The 15,456-nt window shown below is 42.2% G+C and overlaps 1 protein-coding gene and 1 non-coding gene across 3 annotated transcripts in view; both read right to left on the reverse strand.

The window, feature by feature from the left end:
* The window catches only part of MRPS22 (mitochondrial ribosomal protein S22), a 586,067-nt gene that overhangs the window by 109,548 nt on the left and 461,063 nt on the right, over positions 1 to 15,456 (reverse strand). The gene's annotated exons all lie outside the window — the stretch shown is intronic.
* On the reverse strand, positions 9,854 to 9,966 carry TRNAL-CAA. Its single transcript has 2 exons — positions 9,929 to 9,966; positions 9,854 to 9,899 (listed from the first exon to the last, which is right to left on the reverse strand). It is a non-coding gene; the product is annotated as a tRNA-Leu (tRNA).

Consider the following 15,456-nt stretch of genomic DNA (forward strand, 5'->3'; position numbering starts at 1 on the left):
GTAGCAAACAAAATATATATACATATATACATACAAACAAATACACCATAATAGATTCCCCCAGCTAGCTGAAAGAGGGGTAAGCACCCTAGGAATACCACAGAGGGGAAGGAGGGTGGGTAATCCTGACTGCAGATGCATACCTATCGGACATCTACATTTATGGTAAGTACAAAACTGTACTATGTCCTTCAAGGATGCATCTGCAGTCATAACATATGGGTAGAATACCATAGCCAAACTGGGGGAGGAGGTACTAAGATAATGATGGTGTAGTTAAGATCCCCTGTAAAACTGCAGTTGCAAAACCTGCTCGGGATCTGGAGTATAAAGGTAGATTGTAATGCTTGGCAAATGTATGCACGGAGCTCCAAGTAGCAGCTTCTAAAATGTCCTTGGTAGCCACCCCTCGTAGGAAAGCTGTAGTGGTGGCTGTGGCTCTTGTGGAGTGAGGCCTGATATTTTCAGGAGTTGTCTTTCCATGAAAAGAGTAGCAGAATCGAATGCAATTTCCTATCCATTTTGAAATTGTCTGTTTGGAAATTGCTTTTCCTTACACTCCAGTTGCATATGCTACAAAAAGTTGGTCAGTTTTTCTGCTGGTTTTAGATCTGTCCAGATAGTAGCGTAGTTGTCTGTGTACATCCAAGGTGTGCAATAGTTTTTCTCCCCTGTTCTGTGGGTTAGGGAAGAACGTAGGCAAAGGAATAGCTTGGTTCAAGGATTGGCATGAAAGTAGGATTGGTTCTCAGAGACACTCTATCCTGGTGAAAAACAAGGAAAGGCTGCACTGCCATTAGTGCCTGTAACTCGGATACTTTTCTTGCTGAAGTGATTGCTAGAAGGAAAGCAGTTTTCCAAGATAAGAACTGTAAGTCTGCTGATGCTGCTGGTTCAAAAGGGGGTAGTGTTAATTTTTCCAGCACAAAACTGAGATCCCATGCAGGCAGAGGGGGTTTCCTTGGAGGTTTTACATTTTTGATCCCTCTTAAAAATTGTCTGAGGAGAGGGTGAGAGAAGATAGGAGGATCCATGTTGTACTCTGCTGAAATTGCTGAAGCATGAATCTTAATGGAAGAATAGGACAGGCCATTGTGGAACAGTTCTGCTAAGTATTCTAGGATGTGTGCTAGGTTTGTCAGTGTGATATTTGTACCCTTTGATGCACTCCAAATGAGGAATCTCTTCCATTTAGCTGAATATGTTTGTCTTGTGGAGGGTCTGCGAGCCTCCAGGATAATGTCCTCAGAGATAAAACAGTTTGGTTTTGTTTTAAGCAATTTTCCAGGCAGTTAGCTGCAGTGTTTTCAAGTTTGGATGCAGGGTCTTGTAGTTGTTCTGCGTTAGAAGTAAAGGCCATAGGGGTAGAGGCCATGAGTTCGTCCGAGACATGCTTCTCAGTAGCGGATACCAATGCTGCCTTGGCCAGTCTGGAGCTATCAAAATCACCTTTGGCTGTTCCTCCCTGATCTTCAGTAGAACTTTGTACATCAATGGGAGAGGTGGAAAAGCATACACTGTTAGGGCCTTCCAGCTGAAAGAGAGGGAGTCCACCCTCCAGGCTTGTGGGTGGTATACTCTTGAGCAGAATTTCTTCAGTTGGTGGTTGAGTGGGGAGGCGAACAGGTCTATCTCTGGCATTCCCCATTTGTTTGTTATGATTTTGAAGATGTCTGGATGCAGCATCCATTCGTGAGCATCCGTGGTAGTTCTGCTTAAGCTGTCTGCTAGTGAATTCTCTTTTCCTGGTGCAATTTGGCCTGCAGTTGGATGTTGAGATTCAGGCCTAGGTTCCACAGATCCATTGCCATCCGGCATAGAGGGTAGGAATGCATGCCTCCCTGTTTGTTTATGTACCACATGACTGTGGTATTGTCTGTCCTTATCAGCAGATGTCCTTGCTGGAGGAATGATTTGAATGCCTCGATTGCATGCTTCACTGCCAGCGTCTCCTTTAGGTTTATGTGCAAATTCAGCTGGTCTTGAGACCATAGGCCTTGGATACACTTGTCTTCCATGTGTGCTCCCCATCCTAGGTCTGAGGCGTCCGTGGTGATGGTCTGCCTTGGTTGTGGTTTGTTGAAAGGCAACCCTCTGTTGGTCTGGCAGGCCTGAGCCCACCACAGGAATTCCTTTTTCAGGCATGGAATGATTGGTATCATGGTTTCTAGACTGTGCCTGTGTTGAGACCATACATTCCTTAGGTACCATTGTAATTTCCTCATATGCAGCCTGGCATGCGGGATCAAGATTATGCAGGATGCCATGTAACCCAGGGCCTGCAGGACTTTCCTTGCAGTAAGCTGAGTTTGTCTTGTCAAAGCCATGAAGTAAACTGGGAGTTGCTTTTGTTTTTCTTCTGTGAGAAAAGCCATCTGAGTTATTCTGTCCAGATCCGCACCCAAAAATGTTATCCTTTGGGATGGCACTAGTCTTGACTTCTGGATGATGAATGTGTATCCCAAGGCCTGTAACAGGTGTATGACATAGGCCAAATCCTTTATTAGTTTTGTCTTGTTGTCCGCTTGTATTAGGCAGTCGTCCAGGTATGGGTAGATTTGAATTCCCTGAAGCCTGCAATGTGCAATTACTGATGCCAGGCATTTCATGAATACTCTGGGCGCAGTAGATAAGCTAAAGGGCAATGCTGAGAATTGATAATGCTCTGATCCTGCAAGAACTCTGAGGTGTCTTCTGCAATCTGGTCGTATAGGGACGTGCAGGTATGCCTCCTTGAGATCTAGAGTCACCAGCCAAGACTCCTTGCCCAACATGGGAAGAAGTTGCTGTAGGGTCAGCATCTTGAATTTTGGCACAATGAGATATGTGTTTAGTGCGGACAAGTCGAGAATAGGCCTCCATTGGGTTTCTTTTCTTGGTACAAGGAATAGTCTGGAGTAAAAACCTTGGCCTTGTTCCATAGATGGTACCCTTTCTATTGCTTTCATCTGAAGTACATTGTTGATTTGTCTTAGAGCCTCTGGCTTCTGGTTTGGTGGAAGGTTTGGCATTCCGCTCTTTTTTGGTAAAGTGTGGAAGTGAAACCTGTATCCTTTGTCTATTGTTTGCAATGTCCATTTGTCTTTTGTAATGCAATGCCAGTTTTTCGAGAATAAAGCCAACTTTCCGCCCAAGGGTGCTTCCAGTTGTTCCCTGGTAGGCGGAATCAGAGCCAAGTCATTGTGTCTGTCCTGTGGAAGTGATTGTAGATGCAGCTGTGGCAGTACTCCTCTGGTTGGCAGGTTGCCACTGACGACAACTGTAGGCACCCTTTGATTGACCTCTGCCTCTTGGGCGTCTATTCCTGCCCCTCTGTGCTCTGGAGGTGTCTGGAAAGGACCAATTCTTTGAAGGCCAGTTTCTGCTGAACCTCGGAGGTTAGACCTGCAGAAAATCCTTTACTGTTTGCACAGATTTTGCTTTTTCTTCCACTTTCTTTAGAATCTCCTGTGCAGGGGAGCCAAATAAACTTTGTTTCTCCATTGGAGAATCTAGGAGTTTAGCCTTGACATGGTCTGGCAAGGATTGCTCTTTTAGCCAGACATGCCTTCGAATTAATGCTCCAGTCATAGCTGATCTAAATGAAGCCTCCAGTGCATCATAGCCACATTTTAAGAAATGATTACTGACCTGCTGAGAGTTGTGTACCAAATCCTGAAGGGACTTACGGTCTAAAGGTTCAGGAGAAGAAAGCTTTTTATTCAGCTGATCTAACAAATATTCCTGGTACTGTATCATATGGAATTGACAGTTTAATGCCCTGGCAGAAAGAGTAGCAGATGTATAAACCTTTTTTCCCCCATCTCTCTAATGCTCTTGACTCTCTTTCAGAGGGTAGGGGGTTTTTGGCAGTGGCAGCTGCAACACCTTTTGGGCCCTGAGAAATAGTTTCTGGGTCTGCAGCATGGGCTTTATACAAGTGGAAGTGAGAATCCGGGACACTGTAATATCTGTCAGGTTTGGCAGGGGCCGGGGGAAGAGAATCAGGGGCAGAACTGACATCATTATATGCATCATCAACTACAGTTAGCACAGGTGGTATGGCTAAAGGCCTATGATGTGGCAAGTGTGAAAAGGTCCTTAGTCTTTTTCTAGAATCAGAGAAATCCTGACCCTGCCATTGAAAGTGTTCCCTCATTGAGTGCAAAGTCTCCCCAAAGGAAAATTCTTCTGGAGGGGAGGCAGAAGGAATAGAGTCTTCTGCATCTGAATCCTCATAAGGTGAGTATGGCCCTTCCTGATGGTCTGATAAATCAGATCCATCCGAGGAGTAATCAGAGGAGAGAGGTTCAGGGGGTTCAGTCCTAGGCCTTTTGTCAGGAGGAGGTTGAGAGGCCCTGTCTGGGTGAGGTTGGGAACCCCTAATCAGAGATATAAGGTCCTCAGCAAGGCTGAGAATCTGAGAACTTGAGGAAGGTCTCTGAGAGGTAGATTTTGCAGGTAAAGCTTTTGAAATTTTAGCTGCTTTAGCCCTGGAGAAGGCCTTAATAGACATAGAAGCAGGGGGCCTAGCTGCCCCACGTGCAGGTGTAGAAATGTCCAATGGAATGGTGTCGGACAATTCTTGTGCGCTTGCTTCTTCGGTAGGGATTTCTATAGCAGACTCAGCCGGGGCCTCTCTGGCCTCGGTTGTCGGAGGTATGATTTCGGCAGAAGTAAGAACCGAGGACTCGGTTTCAGCCGAAACCGAGACACTCGCGGTAGGCCTAACCATGGTTTCAGCCGAAACCGCGGGCATGTGTCGGTCCTTTTCCTTGCGTTTTTTGGCTAAATGTGTAGTCGGAGTCTCCGACGGCATTTTATATGCAAAAGCAGAGCCAAAAAACTCTTCTGCAAACTCCAACCGACGTCTAAGAGTCCGTTTGTTGAAGGAGGCACAGGCTAAACAAGCTGATACGTCGTGGTCTGGGCCTAAGCAAGGAAGGCAGTAAGAATGGAAATCCTTATGAGGTATTTAAACAAGTTAAACAATTATTTACTTTGTCTGACATCGGCTGAGGCAAGAAAGAGTCCCCAACGGGGTACTTAGCTTTTTTAAAAGTCTTCGGTAGCTGAAATCTCTGGATCTGACCGACCGGCACTTGCGAACAGCTTCTGCTTCGGGCACCGCGCGGCAAGAAAGACTGAGGAAAATGGCGTTGGCTGATGCCTTTATACCCCAGAAGCTCTGACGTCGGGGAAAGTGCGACATCAGCCGAGGCCAGACCCAGACTTTGGAATCCGGCCGACCGAAGGGCTGCCTGAGGCAGGACAACCCATATGTTATGACTGCAGGTGCATCCTTGAAGGACATCTTGCTACAACAAAACAGCCTGCTTCGTAGCCAACCTTCCCCACCAAACCCACCACTGTACTGCTCTACATAAATTAAATTAGCTCGAGCCACCTAACCTTCTCCATCTCTACCAACTTAAATTCATACACAATATCATCTTCCATCTTGACAGCTGCCTATCCCGCAAGGAACTTCTTCCCTACTCATGCACATGAAGGTTAAGATGTGCAGATAGAAACTTTCTCACAGTAAACAAAGCTAACAACACTCATGATAAAGCCCTATTCCTCAAATCAAACAGCCAAATTATGGAACTCTCTACCCCACACACTCCAAAACACACCTGAATCTACCAGTTTCAAACAACTACTATTTGAACATCTATCCAAAAACTGGCACTGCTCCTGCACCAAACCTGACTGAGAAGATATCTATAATTCTCTCAACAAACTGTCCACTCCTTAGCACATTTTCTTCCTCCCCTCGGTGTTATTACTACTCGGGGGAATAAGATATATAAGAAATTTCATTTGTTCACAACTATTTAATATGTACACAAAACAAATTTTATTTTTCTCACAGTGATCTTTAATGAAATGCTTGTTTTTCTTTTTGAACCTGTATCTACTAGAAAACTGCACTGAATACTTCTTTGTACAGACTAACTAGATGATGTGTATTCTGCATCTTACTATTGTATTAGCTGATTATTATATTTTGCTTATACTACTGTGGAGCTTTTCTCCCCGGGCCTCCACTGAAAATGGGCTTCTGGCCCAGTCAGACTTTCCTGGTAAACAAATGTAAATAAATAAATCATAAAATCACAACTTACTCTAACAAATACCTTCACTGCATCAAGATCCACCAACCACAGTGGTATTTTCTTACATCCTGCTTCCCTATGGATCATCCCTGTTCTATTAATCCTGTTAAACATTTGCCTGCCCTCCAAACAACCACAAAGATCCATACCAGTTCTGGCAGCGCATTTGACATTTTCTTAGCTAATACAGACAAGCACTTTATAGTCATGGTTTAAAACTGAAATGGGTCTTTATGAAGCTGCCTCTGACAGGACTTGACCCTCTGAGTAACAAAGCTACCACAGCTTTCTTCCAATATGCTGGTGCTTCCACTCCTTTCAAAATACAAGTAAACAATGACTTTTTTATTAATGTTTTCCTACCTACCATACAAACTTCCACAGGAATACAATCTATTCCTGGAGACGGAGTATCCATAACCACTTTTATCTAATATTCTTCTGTATTAACTATTAGTTGTTAAGCCTCATCTTCCTCTAGCCTTGATATATAAATACTTCTAGTTGAGCTTTTTCTTGGTTTCCACATTCCTCAGCTTTATAAAAAAAAATTCATAACATTTCCAAAATATCTCTAGTACTGCTGTATGATCTCTAGTTATTTTTTGTGTCACAGGCTCTGATGTCAACCCTTTCCGCTTTCTGATGCCTAAGATGTTGTGCTGAAAGTTTTTGTGCTCTGAAGTAAACAAAACATAGTTGCTTAAAAGCAATTTTTCTAAACTCAAAAATGTTATCCAAGTGACACCAAGGCTGTAACACAGAACACAAACAGAAAGCTACAATTCAAACTGGAAAGAGATGATGATGAAGCAGGGGGTAATTCAAGAAATAAGGAAAGAATGTGATTTTGGGTGCAGATCCTTAAGGAGCATAACAGTCATACTGAATGTTATATAAGCCAACTTGGAAATGGAGAAAGGAAATTCTGCCGATAGGGATGACTGCAATTAAGAGTACAGAAAACAGACAAGCGGTATGGAATTTACTGCAGGAAGCTGGCAAAAGAACCAAAATATAGGGAACAAATAATTAACGAAGGAAAGGTAACAGAATGGGAAGAGGCCAAGAAGACATTTGGATTGCAGGCTAGTGACTGCCTTCCCTATCAGGGATTGATAGAGTATAGACAAAGAGAAAGTGATAGAGGAATCCTACATGAAAGACCTGCACTGTGAGTTGTTAATCTACAACAGAAGTTTTTTAACAAAGGGATAATTAGTGGGGCATATAAACATTGTACAATAACTATAGGAATCAAATCAGAAGCGGTCAAAAAACATTGGGAAGACAGATTACGAGATATGCAATTCACAAAGAAATAATGGGAGGACATTATGTATGGCTCTCAAATATGCATCACATCTAGAAGATTTAGGATTTGTACCTGGAAGTGTTTGCACAGATACTTTTACACCCCAAGCACATTCCACAGAATTTTTCCTCAAGTAGATAGCAAATGTTGGAGGTGTGAAGGGGAAGAAAGAGGTAACTGGGAATATATGTTTTTGGGAGTGTAATGAGTCGGTAGACTTTAAAAGTTCCCTACAAAGTACTCTCTTGGGAAAACTTGGCAAGGAAATGAGTTACTAAGGAAGTTATTTTTCTGAGTTGGGATACAGGACCTAAATTGCCTACACATAGTAAGGCCTTGTTAAGTTAAATTCTGATGGCTATCAAAAAAAATAAATTACTAGAAAATACAAATCAAATTCTAAACTAACTATACTAGAAGTAGTGAATAAAGTAACAAGGGAAAAAAGAACAGGAGGTTAGATCTTTAGAAGAGGGTAGGGGTAAATTACATACAAAAAATAAAAATTGTGGGAACAATACATGCAGAAAAATGTTTTGGAGGTGTAATGCGGTTTAAGAAAAGGCAAAAATCGAATAATTTATGCAATATTGCCTAGATTATAGAATATATAACAACTTATATGATGCATAATGTTTGTAAATGCGCATTTGTTAATACGTTTTGATTACTTTTACATAAATGTAAGTTTGTCTATGTCACAAATGATAATTTAATAAAGATGTTAAAAAAGCATATTATCCAAATACTCCCTTATTTTCACTTTAAGCACTCAGCAGTTGCTCCTCCTTTTATTGAGACACCCTTTAATTTGCAATATTTTAACCTTTGCCAGCCCCACTAAATAGCTGCAATTACTTTTAACCATCTCTTTCTCGATTATTTATGTCCTAAATTAAAGTCCATTTTCACTTACTCCCACTAATTAGCTACCACTTCTGAAAAAAAATCTTCTTTTCCCTAATAACTCTCTGATCTTAAATTTCTGTCTTTTTTTAAACACGTAAGGAGGAAAGCACCAGTGTCTCATTTTGGGTTTATATCAGTCCGTCGAAACAGCTGAATATCGAATACCAGATGTTCGAACTGTAAAGTTCAAACACTGGTAATTGTGAAGCCACGACCCACCAAATTCTTTCCCAGGGAAAGAATTCAGTGGGCCGTTTCTGTGGCTTTGCGAGTATCAGGACTGTGGTGGGAAGTTACGGGTCAGGTTCAGGTAAGTCTGCGATTGTGTGGATGTTAGGGTTAGGGCACGGGTTAGGTGAGTTAAGGTTAGGGCGTGGGTGAGGTGGGTGTGCGATAGTGAAAGACTTTAGGGTTAGGGCGAGATAGGTGAGTTAGGGTTAGGGCGCGGACGGACCTTAGGGTTAAGATAAGCGGATAGGTAGTAGTGTATGTACAGTTTAGTGTAGGGTCAGATGTAGAATTTTGAGTGTGTGTGTGTGGATTGATGTTGTTTTGGTGTGTTTGTGTTACGTGTGTGTTTCTTGGAACAGCATTTTTTTCCCTGGGAAAAAAAATTGCTGTTTTAAGACTTCTATGTTTTTGCAGCTCGTGGTTTGAAGTTCGAACATATGGTGTTCGAACTTCAGACGTTTCGATAAACTGATACAGACCCTCTCATTTTTTACTTCATTACCTTGTATTTTTACCTTACTTTTTAATGGTGCATGATCTCAAACAGTTATTGGAAGCATGTAGAAGCTTTCAATTAAATGCACATGCTCCTGTGAAATATAACTTCTAACCAATCTAGTCCAGTTATTGTAATTTGAGGAATATGTAGATTCTGAGTTCCTACTATTGAGTTTTGATCTTCCATCCGAAATATTTTCACAAACTTCAGAAATGTACCCACGTTTGTTATATTTTCCCTTCTATGTTCATAGGTTCATACTAGGCTATCTGCCCAAGGGCATTTATAAGCCTAGCCCATAGTTATTCACCCCTTTAGTTGAATAAAACTATGCCTATTATTTTGCTGTGCCTCTGTCAAGCAGTGACACTGAAGTAATCTGGTATATGGGCGATCCCCATCCATTGGTCAAGATTCCTCTTGAACAAGGCCAGCGAGTGCTCTGCCTCACATGTACTGGGATTTAGTCTCTGGGTGATGAATCTGTCCCTCCAGCATGTTCTAGGTTTAAGTCTCCCGCCCTTGTGGTTCTGAGGGATCTAGATTTTTGAGGTGAAGCATATTCATCAAATCAGGGTTTGACATGGCCTTACATGTCAGGCACAGGTCACCTCTGAGGACATATTTTGAGACCCTTTATCCTTTTGGTGAGGAACTTTTGGGGCCTTTCCAGCTGCTGCAGGTGTCTGGTCAGATACATTCCGAATGGGGCATTGTACTCAATCATAGGTCTAATGAGTGATGAGTACAGGGGGGCAATGACCTCCCTTGATCTAGATGTGAATCACTAAAACATGCTGTCAGAAGTTGGATTTGAACCCACGTCTCCATTCGGAGACCAGAATACCCAGGTTATTAGAAGGAATTTCAGTTCTTGAGTCTGGCGCCTTAGACCACTCGGCCATCCTGACAGTTCCCTTGATATATTCTCACTACTGCAGATCAAATTCCAAATCCCGACTATAAATAAAATTCACTAGAGAAAATGGACTATTTCTTCAAAAAATTTCTTAAGCTCCACAATAGCAGTTTTTAGTATAATATAAATGCATGCTAGTGTAATCCTACGCTCTTGCCAATAGCCCCTTACTACCAAAAAATTTACCATTATTGTCTTTTTTCGAACTCTTCTATCTCTATAGGAGACACTATCCAGCAGCATTACTTATATTACTATTATTACTCGCTTTTTCCTTGGTCCCAGATGTTCTGCTGAATATCCACCCTGAACTCTTTTCGCTGTAAAATTCACATGCTCATTTCTACCCAAATGTGTCTTCTGCAATATTGCTATTTGCACTCTACAGTCCTAATATAATTTACAGGCAAATACCAGGCTACACAGTCTCCCTAGCCAATAACCAGATGCAAGAATCAAACTTTGGAACTTGCAATTGTGAAGTTAAGACCTTAACCATTATGCCAACCATCCCCCTTGAACTACTGAGCACACTCTAATTTGTTCATAGGTGATCATTAGGCTATCAGCAAATAAAAGCAACTGGAACCATGTACGATCTTGACAAATGCTGGTTTATTGAAGGTTACTGCTCTAGTGCATAGAAAAAAACACTTTCATCATCCAGGATTCTTCAGGCTTAGAGTAGCTTAAGATAAGATTAGGCCTTATATACTTCAGCTAATTAGCTGACTTCATATGCTGTCACACGATCTTATGAATTCAAACTAACAGCTGATTTCAAATGTTGTCATATGACACACTGACTACCATGAATAAGCTTCACCCAATGCATCATATGATATATGAAATCAGCTGTTAGTTTGAATTAATCATGTGACAGCATTTGAAATCAACTGATTAGCCAAAGTGTACAAGGCCTAACCTTATATTAGAAATCTACTCTAAGCCTGAAGAAGCCTGGATGGTGAAAGTGTTTTTTCTATGCACTAGCACAGTAACCTTTAATAAACCAGCATTTGTCCAGATTGTTCATGGTTTCAGTTGCTTTTGCTGATACTTTTGGATTTCATTTTAAAGAAGTGGAATTATCACTAAGCTAATGCTGACTTTCACCTTGACTATTAGGCTAATGATCCAATAGTATTTTAAGCCTAGCCATGCTTTCCAAGGGGACAGTCAAACCCTGTACTTTGTGACTGTGAGGTAAACACCTTAGCCATTATGCCAACGCCTACTCCTCCTTTTTTGCCACTTATACCTGTAACGCCATTTGAATTCCAAGATGAATATGGACACAGCAGCCATTATGATAGAAAGTTACTGCTCCTGCCTATTATACATGACAGTTCTTCTGAATGTGTATTTCCAGCCTTTGTCTTACACAGACACATTGTCTGTCAGACTGATCTTTTACACAGTGGTTTCTTCTCATCTCCATTTCAACCTATGTCACATTTTCATGACTTTTTGTTTTAAAACTCTCAAAAACACTAAGTTAGTTTTCAGAACCCCCATCCTCTATTAACTTAAAACAGACACGCAAAACCATGCACATTTTTAACAAATGAAGTTTAACCCTTCAGATATGAGCAACTGCATCAAATCGATGGCTGCAGTCACAGGCATTACCTAATCTAAAATTAAGCTTACCATACTAAAAAAAAAAGTTATGTACTCACCATATCATTCCATCTGTGTTGTCGATCTTCATTCATTCTTGACCAATGGGACTCTGCTGCGATACTCGGAACCAGCTCGGCTGTTATACAGCTCATCGCAGCCAAAAAAACTCTCGAGCTAAGACTCTACCTACAATATCTCTTTCTCCATTACTTCAGATTGAGTTTGCAGCCAAATTAAGACAGAAGAACATATAAACAAAGGTAGAAGCTATGTCCAAGATCAAACGTATAGGTTCTCAGGACAAGTGTTTGATCCACCAGGAAATCTACAGGAGGGGTAAGGAGGGTGGGATGTCAAGAATGAATGAAGATCGACAACAGATGTAATGTTATGGTGAGTTCATAACTTCTTGCATTTGATGTTGTCAATCTTCATTCATTCTTAATAAATGGGACAGAGTTCCCAGCTATTTTTGGTCCTGGGTTGCATTAATGGAAGGATATTCCTGAGAACCACAGAGCCAAAGGATGCTCCTCTCCTGGAGACCATATCCAATTTGTAATGAGTGATAAAGTTATGAGGCATAGCCCATGTTGTGTTTGTGCATATCTCATCCATGGAAGCTTTTGAATGAAAAACAGCAGACATGGCAATCGATCTAGTAGAATGCACTCTTGCAGGCAAAGATAACTTGTGGTTGTTATGAGTATAAATGAAAGTAACACAATCACTTATTCATCCTGACAACTGAACTTTTGAAACAGATTTTCCCAGAGCTGGACCTGTAAAGGAAACAAATAATTGGACCGATTTTCTAAAGTTTTATTCCTGCTGAGGTAGAAACGTAATTGTCTATGAACATCCAGTAAATGCAAGCAATATTCAGCTTTACTAAAAATATTGGGGGAAAAAAGGGGCAACTTAAGACGTTATGTACTTACCATAATGTTCCATGTTTGTTGTCCATCTCACCTACATTCTTGGAAGTTGGGGTTCAGAGCCAATCTTGGCTCGAGAGCTTCCACTGGCTTGAGGCTAACCTCTATCCCATGATACTCCGGGCCACATCCCCAGATCTTGTTTGCAAGCGAGAGATTTAGACCAACCCAAATCAGCACACCAGAAAAAAAATAAAATAAAATAATAATAATAATAATATATAAATAATAATAATAATATATATATATAGATATATATGTATACACACACACACACACACACACACACACACACACACACACACACACACATATCTTTGGCATGAAACCAAAAGGTGAAAGAGACTCCAAATCATCATAACTATGTACATAAGTAAAGAATTGTCCACCAGTTCCTCCAGGAACACAGGATGGGGGCAGGAGGGAGGGACACACGAATGTAGGCGAGATGGACAACAAACATGGAACATTATGGAAAGTACATAACTTCTTAATGTTATGTTGTCCTATCTCGCTGTAATTCTTGCAAGTTGGGATAGCGTCCCTAGCACCTTTATCCCAGGGTGGCTCAGGAAAAAATACTCTTCAATATAATGGATCCAAAGGAAGACCCGTTCTGGGAGGCCACATCCACTTTGGAATGTGTGATGAAGGTACGAAGTTTCACCCATGTGGCAGCTGCATAAACAGAATCAATAGGAAGTCTGGCCTGAAAAGCAGAGGACGTTGAGACTGATCTTGTGGAAAAAGAAGTTATGTCTTACCATAACGTTCCATCTGAGTTGTTGATCTTCTTCCAGTCATCATTGATGGGTTCGGTTCTGAGCCCTCGGAACCGAGTCGGCCTTATACCAAGCTTGCGTGCACCAAAAACTCTCAAGCTAAGCTGCTACCCACAATGCCCTTTGCTCAGTTACCTCAGATTGAGTTTGCATGCAACATATAGAGAAAGAATAAGCCAGAGGCCATCTCTGCGCAGAAGCCCTAATACACCACGAAGACCCAGAAGATCCACCAAGAACCTTAGGAGGGGGTCAGTGGGAGGGTGTGATGACTGGAAGAAGATCAACAACTCAGATGGAATGTTATGGTAAGACATACCTTCTTTATCTGTAGTTGTTAATCTTATTCCTATTCATCGCTGACGGGACAGAGTCCCCAGCTACTTGGAGAACCTGGGTGGCCCTTATGGAAGAATATTCCTGAGAACCATTGAGCCAAACGCCGCTCTTCCTCTGGAGATCAGATCCAATTTTTAATGCTTGATAAAAGTGTGGGGCTTAGCCCAAATGGCAGATGCACAAATGTCATCCATGGAGGCCCTAGCGTGGAAGGCAACAGATGCTGCAATAGCCCTAGTTGAGTGAGCTTTGATTTGGCCCAGCTTAGATCCCTCCCCGTAAGTGAATATGTGAAGGAAATGCAATCCCTGAGCCATTTAGACAAAGTAACTTTTGATACTGCACCTCCCATTCTAGGGCCTGCAAAGGAAACGTAAAGCTGGTCTGACTTGTGGAATGATTTAGTTCTGTCCAGATAAAAGCGTAATTGTCTACGAACATCCAGGGAATGTAGGCAGTATTCTCCCTTGTACAAGTAATTTGGGAAAAACACAGGGAGCTCAATGGACTGGTTAATGGAAAAGTCAGAAACCCCTTTGGGGAGGAAGGATGGATTAGTTCGAAGTGATACTGTCCTTATGAAAGATCAGATAAGGGCTCTTGATACATAACGCTTGTAATTCCGAAATTCTTCTTGCTGAAGTTATAGCTACCAGGAATAAGGAGTAATTCCGAAATTCTTCTTGCTGAAGTTATAGCTACCAGGAATAAGGATTTCCAAGATAAGAATTTTAGGTCACAGGTGGCAGCCGCCTCAAACGGGGGCAGGGAAAGAGCCTGCAGAACCCAGGACAAATTCCATGCCTCCACCGGCTGTCTAATGGGGGGCCTGCTGTAAAAAATACCCTTGAGGAAGGTCTTGCAAAGACGAGAGGAGATGAGTGGTACTCCTTCAGACCTGTTATGGAAGTTGGAAATAGCTGCTAGATGGATTGTCAAACAGCTCAGCCAAATAATGAAGAATAGTGGCCACGGGGGCTGCAAACGGGTCTAGCTCCTGATTACATGACCAAATAGAGAATCTTTTCCATTTATCCTTGTAAAATTTTCTGGTGGATGGTTTATGAGAAGACAAAATAATACCCCGAACAGGTGAAGAAAGGGTTTTTTGCCTGGCAACTAATGCAAGTGGAGAAACCAAGCGGTCAGCTTGAGGGTGGTCAGATTCGGAGGAGTCAGCCCTTGTGGGTGAGAAATTAGATCCTGATGAGTGTCTAGGATCCAAGGAGGTCGCAACAGATGAGGTCGGAGGAAGGGAAACCACACTTGACGAGGCCAAAATGGAGCAATGAGGATCACTTGGCTTCTCAACCAAATCGTCCTCCACAGAAAGAGGGGAATCAGGGGAATCGGAGGGTAAGCATAAAGGAGACGCGTGGGCCTATCGTGGACTAGGCCGTCTCTTGGCGACTCCCAGAGAGGGTGAAAGAGGGCAAAGTAGCTGCTGCATTTCACATCTGAAGGGGAGGCGCAAAGATCACAGCATGGCTGGTCCCAGCGACTGAAAATTTCCATTGCCACACTCGGGTTGAGAGACCACTCATGCGGATAAAGTATGCATCTGCTTAGTCTGTCCGCAATCACGTTGGAGCTCCCCGTGATGTGCGTTGCGATCAGGAAGTGGTTGGAAGCTATCTCCCACTGCACAATTTTCATGGCTTTGCGACAAAGGGGGTAAGACTTGGTCCCTCCTTGTTTGTTTATGTACCAGACCACAGACATGTTGTCCGACTGGACAGCAATAGTTCCAGATGGAAGAAGCGGATGAAAAGCTTGCAATGCCAACAGCACCGCTCT

The sequence above is a fragment of the Protopterus annectens genome, chromosome 4.part1 (assembly GCF_019279795.1).
Source record: "Protopterus annectens isolate FY-2018-M chromosome 4.part1, PAN1.0, whole genome shotgun sequence".
NCBI classification, from domain to species: domain Eukaryota; kingdom Metazoa; phylum Chordata; order Ceratodontiformes; family Protopteridae; genus Protopterus; species Protopterus annectens.